A 13,259-nucleotide genomic window follows, 5' to 3' on the forward strand; every position below is an offset into this window, starting at 1 on the left:
TGGCTTAATGGTTACAGCTTCTGCCTCGCAAGCAGAAGGGGTTCAGGGTTCAAATCCAGGTCAAATAAAAAAAATCCTGATTTGCCTGACGGGATTGGAAGTCTAAATATAGATCGAGTTTCCTTCAGATGCTTGCTTCTATGTTTAGGCGGGGCCGAACAATGCCCAGCGACCTCGGAATTGGACCGCAAGGAGCTCTGTCATTCTGAAATGGGTCGTTGGAAGCAGCGCGAGGGCTATCACCACCTTTATACCCGGGACTGAGATAAGTTGTATCAGCATTCGGCATATGGGTCATTCCATCTGAAGCGGAACAGCATTTGAAAATTACCCTCTCCGATCCTGCTCAAATTTGGCAGGGCTGTTGATACTATCAAAACATGTAAGAATCCCGAATTTCATCCAAATCGGACCACCCCCTCCATTTTTGTACCTCCCCAAAAAATCGACTTTTTGACGATTTTTGACCAAACCTCCTAGTTTGAAACGACGATAACTCAGGAACCACAAATCTTAGAGGGTCGGTCTTAGACTCAATTTTGAAGGAAATTGGACGTAGAATCCATTTCCGTGATCAAAATTTAGATTAATTTATTTTTTTCTACCTGTATTGCGCAATTGAAAACTTTAAACGGCCGTATCTCAAAACACCCCAACTTATTTTTTTTATTTGACCTCACCATCGTGTTCCCCGGCCAATTTTACATAAGAATCACTTATCGACAGAAATGAATATGTTTTGTTCCAGAGATATCGAATTTTAAAGTTTTGTGTTTTCGAGATTACCTACATTAGCTTCATTCGCCGCATCTGCTAGAAGCACACAGGCGGGCTGATCAATAACTGCTACCTGGTCATTTATTGAAATAATATTTCATCATAAATAATCTTTATCAAACTGGGCAAAAATTAACTGTATAACACTGTAGGAAACTGGAGTTTAATCGCGAATGTTTATCTGTTAAAAACAATGAATGAAGTGAATTTCTGTGCTAACCCACAGGACAGAGCAATAACGACACACAGTAAAGGGCAGAATTGGATTCCGATGCAAAATGCAATTAATCTTGTTAGTAACACTGAACAATAAGTGCACGATACATTATTGAGTTAAAAATATGAATTAAAATGAATAAAATTTGTTGATTTGTTGTACTCTAGTGAAGGACGATCACAAGGAGTAGGAAAAGGATTTCTGTAGAGTATAAAACTGAAAAATGTAAGAAAATCACAAAGTTTGATCTGCTGCGAAGCGGCTAATTTCCCAAATTTTGTTGCGATGATTTCGACATCGTCCGAACAACAGTGTTTTTTTTTCTTCTGTCATTCTTGGATTCTTGGAACACAATACGGCTGCTGTCCTCACGTATAAAGGATTTTTTTTTTAAATAAAATGTACCTTGACCAAAATCATCTTTTAATCAAATGGAGCTGGCTCACAATATAAAAATTGATTTAATATGATCAATCTTTTAACCCATAAATGAGATTTGCCAAATTATGGTAAAGTGTCAATAATAAACTATAATAATAATAAAGCAGGTTTTGGGGTTTTTGCTGAATGGTACTATTTTGCTACCGCCCATGATAAAGGCCCTAGTCATGGCCTCAGAGGTTCTCTAAAACGGTTAGCAACACGTAAATAAACGGTGCATTCAAAATAACCCAATAAATATTTTTTTCACAAAAATAGATTGATCAAGGTAGGGGAACAGCATCTAATTCCAGCGTTCTTCTAATGTTGCCATATCAGCGCTTTGGCATTCAATTACAGCTGATTAAAAGCGTTTTCAACTGAAATCGAGTGATAAATAGCTCAATAAGAAAGAAGTGAACAACCTAGTTTCTATCAAAAGTTTTCCAAAATTTGTTGTTTAAATAGTGAAAATCTCGGGTGAGTTTTCAAAAAGCCGTAAGAGCCACCGTGACCTCCGACACTAATATTTGTTTATCTCCCAATTGTAACAAGATTTAATTTTTTTTCAGTTTGGGGCACTTGAGAGACGAGTTGATGAACAATCTTAAGCATTTTTGAAATTTGTTTTTTCGTAAGTAGGTCGGATACCGATGCAAAATAGGCTTTGTTTACCATTGGCAATTACGGCTTTTTGACTTAACCTGCCAAACATACGAGAATTTCCCCTATTAGCCATTTGAATAAATATTTGCGTAAAATTATAAAAAGATAAATTAAATTAACTATCTCCCAGAACACCAGGTAGCAGTTATTGATCAGCCCGCCTGTGTGCTTCTAGCAGATGCGGCGAATGAAGCTAATGTAGGTAATCTCGAAAACACAAAACTTTAAAATTCGATATCTCTGGAACAAAACATATTCATTTCTGTCGATAAGTGATTCTTATGTAAAATTGGCCGGGGAACACGATGGTGAGGTCAAATAAAAAAAATAAGTTGGGGTGTTTTGAGATACGGCCGTTTAAAGTTTTCAATTGCGCAATACAGGTAGAAAAAATAAATTAATCTAAATTTTGATCACGGAAATGGATTCTACGTCCAATTTCCTTCAAAATTGATTCTAAGACCGACCCTCTAAGATTTGTGGTTCCTGAGCTATCGCCGTTTGAAACTAGGAGGTTTGGTCAAAAATCGGATGAAATTCGGGATTCTTACATGTTTTGATAGTATCAACAGCTCTGCCAAATTTGAGCAGGATCGGAGAGGGTAATTTTCAAATTTGCACTTTTTCGTGCACAGTTGAGATGGAATGACCCATATACAAAGTCTGATACAAATTATACTTTCCCATAATATCGCTACCGGTTAGCGGGCATGGTATTGGACCACACACACATACATATTAATGTTTTCAAAATCGATAACATTTTTGTTCAAAATCGTAAAAAATGTTAACGATTTTGGAAGCATTTCCATGTTGTCGAGCTCAACAACACAAAGTTCCCGGATTTGCTTACAGGATTTTTATCCGTGTTACGTTTACTATGAAGTATGTTTTTTATAAAATAAAATTCTAAGATTGTCATTTTTTAAATTTAGCTTAGGTCGTTGCATATATTTTTCAAAGTTTACGTCGCGAGGGGGTCAAAAAAATAAAAATAAAAAAGTTAAAAATTAAAATTACAGGCCACAAAATTACCATTTGGATGAAAAAGTGCTTTAAATTGCATTAAATGCCCCTCGACTTTGATCAGAGTCGAGGGACATAAACTTCAAAAATATTTGCAACGGCCTCATGCAGTTTCTAAATATTTTTTTTTTCTAGAAAACCAGCTGCAGTATAGAAAAAAAAACTTTGAGAAGCCCAAAAAATATAAAGAAAATTGTTTTCTTGCCTTTTTTCAACATTTAATTGCTTTAAAGTTAATACATGCCAAAGTTTTATAATTAGGAATACAACATTTTCCATTTTGCAATCCTTGCCTAAGAACGCAAAACGACGCTTCGTTCGGCTGAAATAAACTTTAATAAACAGAACGCGAGAAAATCGCTCCCCAAAATGGGGTCCACCAGAAACCCCAAGAGTAGTGGGTGGGATACATTGGAAGGGCGGAGGCGTACGTCGGAGGTTGGGCGATGACGACTCTTGGCGCTGTTTGTAATGCTGATGATGATGCTCCGGGTGCATGATAAAATGATAGCATCGTCGTCGTTGTCGTGCCACGGTCCATCGCAGCGGAGGAAATGGAAAAGTGGAAAACTACTACTATAATACTACACGCAGCAGTGACTGCCAGTCAGTTGGCTAGCCAGCCCCGGCTAAGGAGGGAGAGATTTTCGATAAAACTTTTCACGACAGTTTTTTTTTCTTCTTTCCGCTTGTGCCACCCATAAGCCTAACCCCGAACTCCGCCCCTCTGGTCGTGAGTTTGCCCACCCACAACTGACACGCACTTTAACGGGGGGTGAAATGGTGGTTGTTTGCTTTGGGTATTCATTTGCCACAGGAAATAATGGGTTCGCCGTCTGGGCCAGATATTGGTTTGATACAGGTTCGAAAAGTGTATGCACCAAAATGCTGTGTGCAATTAGTTTGCGTTGGAAAAGTTGAATAAATTGTTTCGTAGACGAAAAACCACAGTGAAAATTAACATTTCAACGAAATTTTACTCATGCAAATGGAGAAGTTGCATTTTTTGTTTTCCAAGCACAAGCCACAAAGTAAATTTAAGTGAAAATGTATCAATCAACGCCGATACCGACCAACAAAATGTTTTCACATTCCAATGGATGCATGGATTTTGTTACCCAAGAAACACATACACTCTGAATTTATATAAAAAAAAGAATTAGACAAGGCTGAATGGTTTTTCTCCAAGGTTTGTATGGAAAAGGCGACGAACTTTTCTAAAAACTTGTGAGAAAACACAAAATGCATAAATTTAACAAACGTTTCCAGATCCTAAAATGTAGACTGCATCAGTGGTACATACCGTTCTACGCCACCAGTCTGGCCCAATATGTGTGTGTCTATGCACCGTCAGTGGGGGTGACATTGGGTCTGGAGGGTGAGATTGGGTCAAAGTGATTTTTTACGGATTTTACCATTTCTCAGATTCTTCTCATTGAAACTACATTCTGTTAAATGGGTTGTGTAGGGGACATCTGAAACTGACTTAGCTGAAAAAATCTCGTTCCCATAACAAATCCTGTCATTTTGAAAGCTGTCTAAAATTAAGGTACGTTTTTGGGCAAAATTGACCTCTCGAAAAATCAACATTTTATTATTTTTGTCGGAATTGCTCGGAAAGTACCAAAATGTTTGAAAATCTCTGCTACCAACATTGTAGCATGTCAATACGATTCCCTCGAACAAGAAACACTGTTGGATGACTTGTTTTTAATATATCTTTGTATTTGAGCATCATTTTAGTTTCATATGACCCAATGTCACCCCCTCTAAGGGGTTTTCAAACGATTGGCATTTAAGGTAGAGTTAATAAAAATCCACCATATTTTGGGAAAATGTTAGTAAACTATCTAAGTTTGATTCTACATTAAAAGATTTTCGATGTTATTTAAATTGTTTTTGTTACTAAGAAATTACAAGAGGTGTATCGTGTTTTGACCCATGGTCACCCCCACTGACGGTATGTGTATGTGTGGAGCATCTCCAACTCTCTCCCATAACTCAGCAGCTTAGCAGAAATGGGTCACACAACATTTGCTCCAAGCAAAACGTGTCGACGGTCGTTTGACGGCTAGCTCAGCTGAAGCTGAAATCCCGAATCGATGACACTATCCAGGATCTTTAACTATTCTTTCGTCGTTTCCATCAGGCTAAATCGACCTCCTCCTGCTTCATCCTTCCAGTAGCTTCCAGTCCATCCCAATCTCCACGCTTCAACTCCAAGTGCTACAGTCAAAATGGGACGTAACGTGTCTACAGTAAAACCCCGATGATTTGACACCTACCATATTGAATCTAATCAAACCCCAGCGCAGCCATCCTTTCGAAGGGATCCTGTTTTCGGTGAAAAAATGCACATGTCGCATTTTTATATGGGCCATACTGTATCAATGGATAAACATTGTTAATTTTTGGTCCAGAGTCCTAAAATAGCTCAAGGAATAATACCCAGTTTGTTGAGCTTGGCTTTGAAAAAAAGAGTCTAATATGCTGGGTACCCTAGTGGGGAAACAGCACCCTGAAAACACCATGCTAAAATTTACATACTTTAATTACTATCACTTTTTAGATCAAACACACGAACAAATAGTATCAAACCAGCGAGGTTTCACTGTATTAAGGTTTCCCTGTGTGCAACGTGACGTTTTGAACCACCCCCACTTAAAGTTAAAAGTGTTGCTTCGAAGTAGTAACCAGCTAAAGTGAGAAGAAAAAAAGGACTGGATTAAGTGAACGATTCAATTCCAAAATCGCGTGACGATTGGACAAGAAAGTTAAGGAGCAGCACCAGGGGAAAAAAGGAAAAGAACACCGCTTAAGGTACAACACCGTCGTTTAGGGGATCATTATTGACCCATTTATTTTAATATCACCTTTTTCGAGCAGCGCCGTCACACTTCCGTGAACGAGAATTTAATTGTTATGGGACGACGACGGGATGAAGACGGAAAACGGTTAAGGAAAAACTTGTGACTGTTGCATGCTGTGCCCGGCATCGCCCCCAAACGCAAGGTGGGAGTTGAGGCCGCCCCGTGGCAACGCGCCTGCCAGTGAAAGGCGTGTGCTTTTCATTAAGAGTGGCTGCCAGGAAGGGAACCTGCCAGAGCCGCGTGTACGATACGGTAAAATCCATACGGTTTTACTGGAGAAGGGTGGAACCCCAACTCTGGTAAGGAAACCGCGAGCTTGGTAGGGTAACAGCTGTAATTGTTATTGAATTTGAGAAAAAAATCTTTGTTAAAAACTATTCAAATACGCTTCAAATATTTTTCAATCAACTAAGAAGTATTCTAAATTATGTGTGCTAGAAGCCAAAGTGTCAAAAATATCTGTTACGCTCTATTCCTATACTGATGGGTTACATATCTGAGTGTAATACTACATGCTATTACATGAAATCATTTGTAACTTGTTGTTTATTGATAACAATAGCATGTTAGTACAAACTGTGCAGCAAGTCAAGAGTTTGAACCGAAAATTGCTATAGAATCCAATGCAAAATTTACGTCATAACCTTTTACAGGCAGTTGAATACCATCTTTTGCCTTATAGTCACGTACGTTACCCTAGAAAAGCAACAAGTTACGGCTGACGTCTGAGATGTCTTGTTAAAGTAAATTTTCCCTGCCACGTGCAAATCTGCGGCACAAATGTTAAAATGGGGTCCCATTTTCCGGATAATTGAACTAATTCACAGCAGTTTAAGACATCTGCTTCCGCCTCCAGCGTGTCTTACACCTGTTTCAAACCAAGTACAATTTCACGCTACTTTAATGTTTGTTTCGAAGCGATTCGTGTCATAATTTCACACCCTTGTTTTGGGGGCACGAATGGAAATGTACCCGAAAGTTGTAACGACCTACGATGATACGTTCCATATTACGTTCGACCCGCCCTAGCCGCTCGCAAGCTCCACGTGCGTGCGTGAATAGAATAATAACACGTGACACAAAAATTCATCAAATCCCCGACTGACAGTTTCAGCCACTGGCAAGCTGCCTACTTTCAGTTCACGGCGACGGGTGCCACCGTTACCGTAAACGTCGTCGTTGCCACCGCCGGACTGGCTTTTCCGTAATGGCAATAAAACTTACTATCTTATCATCATCCCTCTGATCCTAACTGCTTTTCGTAACTCAATGAACAGTACAACACTGCGCATGCCCTTCCCGAAGGACACTCAATAACTCATTCACGAAAGGTAACACACCCATTGGAGTAACTCTCGGATGAATCACGATGTTACCGTGTCACAGCTGCTGACCACATGGGACCACATTTTAGGCGCGTCGGTTGGAGCCTTGGAACTCACCTTATCTGGGGCACTTGTGTCACGCACGTATCGGTTTTGTTTTTGGTGGTATCTGGTTCGCGTTAGATCGGAAGTTATGCTGTAGCGAATTATGATAGCAGTTTTGATTAGATCTTGACATCCCAAAACTATGAATCATAAAGTTAATCGAAGTTATAGATTTAGCGATATCTGTTGTTTGTAAGGGAAATAGTCTGATTTCAATACAATCACAAACTTAATCTCACGTCAAGTTTGACGCACGATTAAGGGGTTGATACATGCATGGAAATCGGCAAAAATGTCAAGAGTTGGTATGAGCACTAGGATGTAACAAAATGGGTCAATTTTCGGTCATTACAGAGTATGATCCCCACGGTGTACTGAGCCCCAATCTCAAATATGAGCTTGATTGATTGCAACATGACCTGGCGCTTTCACTTTGATTTTTGATTTATTCAACAACCTCCTAAGCTTATAGTTCATGTTCCAGGGAACAACTCTACGGAAGAGTGCGAAAATATTCGTCAAATATTAAGAATATCACATAACACTGACCTACAAAAATTGTCAAAAGTTACTAAGCAGGCTCAACTCGAGGGGAAGCATGAAGTTTGAGGTCCTCAGAAACACGTGCACTTTGAATTTTTCAAAAATATTTAGACTGGGGACCATCCATAAACCACGTGGAGAATTAGGGCGGTTCGTCACACATGCATACAAGAAAAAATTGCATGCAATATGTGGGAGTAGCGAACAGCACTAATTCTCCATACAAACTTAGGAGAAAAACCATTCGGTCTTGTATGAATATTTTTGAAAAATTCAAAGTACACGTGTTTCTGGGGGCCTCAAACTTCATGCTTCCCCTCGAGTTGAGCTTGCGCATAAATTTCGTTGGTCTGTGTAATTTATAACACAGCCGCTCAAAACTTCAACATTATCTGGATATCTCAACACTGCTTTGACCAAAGCGGCTAAAAATATTTGTGAAGACTCGTTAAACCAGTAATTAAAATAAGCAGCTTTTGGACCCAAACATGTATATGTCATCACTTAAGGGGTTACATACATGGAGGTTGATTTGAGCACACATTCAATTTTTTTTTAATTTTTTGCAGGGCATAAAAATTTACATTTTTATCTATCAACAAAATAAAAATGGAGACATTTGGATGAACCATTGCCGAGATAAAGCTATTTTAAGTTAGCAGTTTCAAAAACCGGGTATGTCAACACTGCTTTTACCAAATCGGCTTAAAATTTTGGTGAAGACTCATTAAACCGGTCATGTGTGCATGACGAAGGCCGAATTTCAAAAACTTAGTTTAAAAAAAGATATAAATATTTTTATATTTTTCATATAAAAAAACTCGACAGTTTTTGATTTTGTATTTTTCATGAAAAAAAAAATTTCAAAATCGGGCTTCGTCATGCACACAGGATATGTATTGAGAGTCTTCACCCCAATTTTCAACCAATTTGGCCCACCCCACCTCGAGATATCGGGGCACCCGTAAAACAACTCGGTGTTTAGTGAAAAACGTTCATGATGTTTGACAGTTTGCTTTGCGCATGGCTTAAATCTTTTTAGTGAATTTAGTGAATTTTCTGTAATATGTCATTTTGTGATTTTCTTCATGTATGTAACCCCTTAAATTTAAAAGTTGTCACAGTTTTAGTAATAAAAAGTAAATTTTATTCCGTTTTCGTCATTTTCCCGTATTTGCGAGCGGCGCGTCGAAAAACCCTATATTTATTTTCAAAAATCAAATCTCTAAATGCTGTCTATGATACTTCACCATTTTTACATATGATATGTAATGTTGTCCGAGGAATCTGATAAAAATATTTTCAGAAATAGGCTCTTTGGTCCCGAGACTTTCAAAACCGCATTTCAAACTAGCTAGATGTTTGAAACTTTAAACAATTTTTCCTTAAAAGCTTATCTAATCATCTTTGATGTGCGCCAAAGACAGCTAAAATCATTTGAAATGGAGCGATGTTATTGTTTTTTTTAAAAAAATGTGGCTTTTGTGAAAATCGACGAAAATTTCCATTTTTCGGATCACCCTTATACGGTGTAGGTCACCCCCTCACAAAAATGTTGTGCCCGATTGGAGATCTTGGAGAATATACCGTCAGCTTTTAATTTTTGTATTTTTTAATAATTTCGAGTTTCGTCATGCACCAAGATTTGACTTTTGAGTCACCCTCCCACATTTCAGTCAATTTGAGATATCCAAAAAAGACTCCACGTGGTTTATGGATGATCCCCAATAGGTGTTTTGCGAAAACGCTCAGAAAGAATGACAGTTCACTTTGCGCATGGTAAAATTTCAAGCGTTAATATTCTGTTACTCACTTCAATCATAACATATGATCACGAATCTTAAAGAGTGGTTGGAAATGATCATTGTAGTGGATTTAATTAACTTTCAGTGCCGTTTTTTTAATTTTCTGCATATATTTAACCCCTTTAAGTCTATTAAAGGCATCATTCCCGATCGGCCATCTTTGTTATAGAAAAAAAAATCCAATTTTGATTTACAGTCGACTCTCTGGTTGTCAATATCCAAGAGACCGTCGAGGAAGAGCTGTGAATTTGAATTTGAAAATTGTTCTGTTATAACCGAATCCAACCAAAAACATCAAAATATTGTGCCAAAAAAATACTTAAACCACCGAATCGCCCAGATGACGATATTTGTTGTAAGTGGACAGAATTTGAGATGTATGGCACGAAATTTGTGAACAAAATACGAAATATAATAAATATAATTTATGGCAAAATCGCATAAAAATTGTAAGCTGTGTTATTCTTTTACATTTTAAAACAAAGAAACAACTTTCAACCCAACCTTTCCCAAGATAAAAACAAAACTTCATTGAAGAGCTTCTACAGAAAAGCAAAAAAAAAAACATTACGCCATTCCGATTATTTGCTCTGCACTTTCCCATTTCAACTCAACATCGCGCTAATGATTAGCAACGCGTGAACTGTATTTAATTGCATCAGTAGCAATTTGCCCGCTATCCTCTAGCAAAGTGTAAACTTTTTATACTGCTCATTGCCCACTTCATAACCACCGTCGACTGCGGTGAGCTGAAAAACTTTAGTTAAACGGAGTTTGAAACGTGATTATTTGGTATTTCAATGATCTTTTTTCACTTTTACAAAAAATAATTAAAACATTACTGAAATAATGTTCGGATCAGCTCAAAAATTAAAATGATTATTTTTAAAATGATGCCAATAAATTTCAGTCCCTGTTTACCCCGATTAACGGTAACGCTGAAGTGCACTTGCTCTCCAACGTCAATACAATTTTCTCAACGAAGCGGTGTCATGTGGCATTTAAAACACCAAGTATGAGTGTGTGTGAGTGCATGTGTGTGTGTGTGTGTTCCGACAGCACATCCTCTCACGACGGAAGCGGACACGTGTGATAAATGGCAGAATTATGTGCACCCGAGGGATACATGTGTTCCAGTCTGTTCAGTTCAGGTGGAGCTGGTGGCGTTGTGGGGGCGTAGATTCCCGTCAACCGGATGTTCAATTTCCAACAGGGAATTACGTAGCTTCCAGTGTAAGCACTTCCGCGAGACCGACTAACGATGGCCGTTGAAGTCATGGGGTCACGTCGGCCGCGGTGAGCACAGCATTATGGCAAGTTGTGAACTACTTCCATAAATGTTATTGGTGAGAGCCTAAATCGCAGTTTGTCACCGAGTCACGTACCTGGTGTTTGCATCGGTTTAGCATGACCTGAGATGGTAACCAGGTTAGTAATTTTCTCGGTAATTAAGATCTATTGAGGTTTGGTGTTTGGCACGTTGGTTACAAACCTTGGTTTGGCGTCAAATACCGATGGTCTGGTTTGCACGATTCAACGAACGCGGGTAACTGATTCGAACTTTGACCACCATCATTTGCTACAAAACACCAAGAGCCTCCTTTAAAAATAATCTTCAGATTGGGTCAACTAGGATTCATGGTGCCGCGTAATTAATTTTCATGACTGCATTTTCTTTGGAAAATGCATGTTGATATTCTATCGAACAATCAAATAATTCATATTTTTTAATCTTAACTAATTGCCAATGTTAACACATATATGGACACTATTTTGCAATTCCAAATAATCTTGAGTCCTCATTTTTTCAAACACAATCATGCAAGAAGTTTAAAAAAACAGCTTAAATAGAAATATTTGATTAAAGTTTCTAAACCAAATCAGCTTCTTTTACCCTATTTCAACATTTTACTCCATGGACGTACCCACAAAGTGTCTGCTGGTGCGTATTACTACCACTGTCCACCAAAATCTCCCGCCAGTGCCGTGGTTTTGGCGCGCGCACAACAATGGCCGGTAAAGCGCACAAAACGCGATTCTCCAGTAGTCTCGAGTCTCGCCACACCCCCCAACTCCACCCTTGACCGTCACCACCACCACACTTGTGATAGGAACGAAGCGCGGCGAATAATAATGCTAAATTTATTGCCATCATATTTCATACAAGAGTTCAATAAACCGGTGCGGTGCTGGACCAAGCCGGCCACACCACGCTCTACGGGGTTAGCCCTTAACACTGTTACGGGGCACTTCTGTTGGTAATGGTCAAACGCGCCCAACTGCTGGAGAGCAGCCCTTTTCTGGTCAAGCAGTGTTGGCAGCCCGTTTGGAGTGAAAATTAATGGTGAATGGGATTTAATCTATTTGAGTAAATTAATTGTTCAGACAGCAGGAGAGCGATAAATGCTGATGGTGATTAGACTGATGTTGAAAAATATTTTTTTTTCAGGTTGCAAGCAGCTGGAAATAATAATTGAACGCAATTGTTCAAAACGAATAAATTCATTGCGAGAAGGATTAAACGATTATGAATTTGATCAAACCCTAATCACGATGTTTGCAATTAATCGTGAGAGCAGCTTCAAGCTCACAATTTAAATTGTCCTACTCAAATTAATTGCAATTTTATAATTCTGTTTTATCAAATGCATTCATCGTGTTCAATTAGAGTTTTTTTTACCGCGAATACTCATCTAAAACTAAACATGTTTTTGAACTTTTATCAGCACAGCAAACATGTGTTATAATTCGGGCACATAATAAAACCCACATTGATAAATTGCTTTCAAAATAAACAAAGTTCAAAAAAAAACATTCTCCACATTCCCACACGTTTCAAACTTTTATCGAAGATATGATCAACAACAAACAACTCCTTACGTACTTTACCTCACCCGTTTGAGAAAAATAATCTCAAACTGGTGCACCAGAAGATTCATGCTCTTGCATGGTTTATGTGTCTGTACGGTAAATGATGCACAAAGTTGCACGTAAAGTGATGCCACTGGGCTTAACTTTGTTTCCAAGTATATGTCACACCTACGTGGCTTATCGTACACAATAGAGTAATTTCCAACACTATTGTAATTTTGAGCTGGATTGAACTATGTTAATAAAATCCCAGTGTTAAAAACACAATTTTGCATAATTAATTTTCCCATATCTCTATAGTTTTTTTTTCCCGTTTTTCAGTCTTAAAAAAGTTGTAAAGACAATTGATAAAACAGGTTTACCTTTTTAAAAAATTGTCCATTTTATTCAAACTACCGAAAATCTGATATTAAAATAAAACTTCAAAGTTGCTTATTAAATTTGCTGTTGAAGCTAGTGTTTTGGTCATTTTAAATAGGGGTAATTCTCTACCAACTCACACTAAATCGAGAAAAGTTGCCCCGACCCCTCTTCGATTTGCGTTAAACTTTGTCCTAAGGGGTAACTTTTGTCCCTGATCACGAATCCAAGGTCCGTTTTTTTATATCTCGTGACGGAGGGGGAACATGCGAAA

Source organism: Culex pipiens, chromosome 2 (assembly GCF_016801865.2).
Source record: "Culex pipiens pallens isolate TS chromosome 2, TS_CPP_V2, whole genome shotgun sequence".
NCBI classification, from domain to species: Eukaryota; Metazoa; Arthropoda; class Insecta; order Diptera; family Culicidae; genus Culex; species Culex pipiens.